The sequence below is a fragment of the Amblyomma americanum genome, chromosome 8, assembly GCF_052857255.1.
Source record: "Amblyomma americanum isolate KBUSLIRL-KWMA chromosome 8, ASM5285725v1, whole genome shotgun sequence".
Taxonomy (NCBI): Eukaryota; Metazoa; Arthropoda; class Arachnida; order Ixodida; family Ixodidae; genus Amblyomma; species Amblyomma americanum.
In genome coordinates, this window is record NC_135504.1 from 139,393,798 (window position 1) to 139,397,078 (window position 3,281).

The window sequence follows — 3,281 nt, forward strand, 5'->3', positions numbered from 1 at the left end:
CCAATGTTTTTTGAATGGTGTACAGCTGTCCGCTAGCATTGGGCTCGTTTATTTGTTCGGTTGTGCAGCTGCTCGACGGACCGTGTTAGGGTTTGGACGAGATGTTTGAGTTGAAACATAAAGCTTTCAGCTGTAGATGCACTAAAGCTGTGAAGTGTCCCATGGTTCACTACATCATCTGCTAGATGTTCGAGATTATGCACACTGTACGAAACCTTGGCAAGACCATATTGTCACGAAGTGGTGACTGCACTCCGGAGAACAGAAAGGCTGCGAAAATGGTGTCTAAGCCAAACTTTGTTTGGGCTAACTTGCGCCCACAATGGAATGAATCACTCGGCGGCGGCGTAGCAACAAGCGTGCCGGCAGTCGTCGAACAGAATCCCTGCCGCTGTTGGCCTTGCTCAATTTAAAGCTGATGGCGAACTTTCGAGATAAAGCGTGCAAAGTTACTAGCACATTCCGAAACAAGTAGAATCAGCTCTGCCTGGCTGCGATCATCATCATCATCATCATTTATTTTCCCTTAAGGACCCCTAGGTGGGGCATTACATAAGGGGGGAGCAAAAATACGAAATCACAAACAATAGGAACATTTGAAATATAACAGTGAAGAAGGCAAAACAATTGTTAAAAGAGCATTGAAAAATGAAAAAGGGAACAATCACAGGTACACTGTGGCCATCACGCTATATATACAGGAAGAAAACGGGAAAACTGATTAGCAGACAAGGGTTCAAAAATGTAACATGTGCAGAGGTGGTACTGAAAATTGTCGGGCATTACACTGTAAGTGCGCTAACGAAAAGGATGAGTTAAAAGCAGGGTTTTGAATTTATTTGCATCGCGCTCAGTTACAACGGCATCAGGCAATCGAGATAAATCTAGTCGCGTATTGCATCTCAAAGTGATAAAGTGGCGTGGCCGCAGATTTCAAAAAGGAACACTGCAAAGATTCGCGGCATTACTCTCCTCTCAAATAAACATTGACCCGATGCATTAAAACAAATAATGCGACTACCAACAGATAAAATGGATCGTGCGAAAATAAACATTGTGGAAATGCAGCGTCCTTTAGCCGCATAATAGGGCTTCAGACGGACGATATGGACAACTTCTGGTCGTACGCAGCGTCGCTGTCGCTATCGGCTATGCTGAATTTAAAGCTGATATTGAACTTTCGAGATAAAGCATGCAAAGTTACTGGCACATTCCGGAACAACTAAGAATCAGCAAACAAAGCGATAAACTGGTGTGGCGGGTGATTTGAAAAAGGAACAAACACTGCAAAGATTCGCGGCATTATAATCATTTGAAGGTACGAAAGAAAAAAAATTAAGGAGCTCCTTGGCATGATCATTATGTGTTGACATACATGGGCTTGCAAGAATTCTGATTGCAGCATAGAAGACAGGAAAATGCTCGTATCTCTCTCGGTCCAGGATACCTTTCAGCATTGCAGGTCCAGTTGCCTTCCAGACGGCTAGGCCTTTCAATGGTCGCGGCAAACATGCAAACTGCTTAAGGGCAACTAAGCGCTGCAAAATCTCATTTGGACTTGCTAACAGCAGGTGGCATGATTTACGGCCCTGCACCCAGAGAACCAACAGCTTTTTGGGGATGCCGATGCAGACTAATTGCATGCAAGGTAGTGGAAACTGGGACACAAGGCCTATCTCTGCCGAAAATTTCCGTACAACGGAGGAAACGGATCCATACGTACGCAATTATGGAACTGCGGACTACCTATATGTACGGGTATCCGCATTCATCCGTACCTGACGGACATATAGACCTCCGCCTGTTATGGACTCCGTACTGTTGAACTGAATGGACTCCACAGCAGTCCGTAAGAGGTCTCCACATATTTGTGTGGACTCCGAACTACCATGTGTCTAGGGAGATTCAACCCGGATTACAATTGCACACAGTGGGAATGCAACAGCAAGCATGCAGCTTTTAGCAATATGAGGCAGCTATGCAGTCTTTCAAAGATATACGTCTTGAATATTGCTTGCAGAAGTAAAAATTCACAATGAGACTGAAATATGCACAGTATAAAGTAAAATTTTTGTGGGATGCGGATTCGAGAAAAATTTTTTTTTTGCATTGCCTCAATATGCAGTCAGCTGGGATTTTGGCAGATGGAGCACGCATGTGCCCTCATGCTCCAATGATTTTGATTGTTTTGCTTTGCCTGAAGAAATATTTCTTTTTCTGCGAACCCACATCATGCAAACTTTTCTCCATATATGACTACATGTATGTGTTGACATCCATGAACAGCACTCACTACCAGTATAAGTGCTGCTGAAATGTACACCTATACAAAGTACTTTAAATATCTTTAATATATGCATATATCTAGCTGGAGCTCAATTTTTTTAGGACCTTCAGCATGTCACCGAGAGATCTATTGATGCTGCGCAAGCGCTCCTCCCTCACCTTGCTGCTGGGATGGTGCTCAGTGTGCATCTCGAAGGCTGCTGTAAACAGTAAAAAATAACTTAATACACAAATTTTTGAAAACTGATGCAATCTATTCGCTTTTTGTAAGAAAGATGGAAAAAATGGACCCTTATAATTACTTTTGCACTATATTGATCCAGAAATAACATGCTACAAACTGTTTCTTGCACCATATGCTTTTAAAGGGTTACAAGCGTCGTCACCTTAGCAGAGAAAGTTATTTCCCTATGGTTAGTTACAGGTTTGCAACTACAATTATAGAATCACCAAATAAACTTCATGAAAAGTATTATATGCAACTCCAAGGACCAAGTGTTAATGTATTATAGTCTATTATAGTCTTCAAATATGTGAATGAGAAAACAGTACCATGCCGAGAAAATGCTTTACAGTAAATAACCTTATTTCGGAGAGCTTTAAGCTTTTCGGGCGTTAGAGCCCGCCTATGGTAGCTCAAAAGCTCGCTCTTTGTGTAGGAAACGGTGGCAGGGCCTACCGGTTATGCTCCTATTATAGAGCTCCTTCATACCGCACAGAGCCTTTGCCGTTTCCCGCATAAAGAGAGAGTCCTTGGGCTGTGTCAGAAGATAATTCCATTTCCCTCTAGGGAGGGTCACCCCACAGGCTAAGTGCGCCTAAAAAACATTTTGAACAAGTAAGGTCAGACACACTAAGAAAAAGCGCATCATCAAGTAAAATATTGGTTACTGATAATCAACAACAACGGTTTTATGCTTCGTACAGTGCTAATGTGAACCATAGTGCATGCGGCAGCTGGGCTACGATAAGGAATAAGAGGAAGTTATGAATTG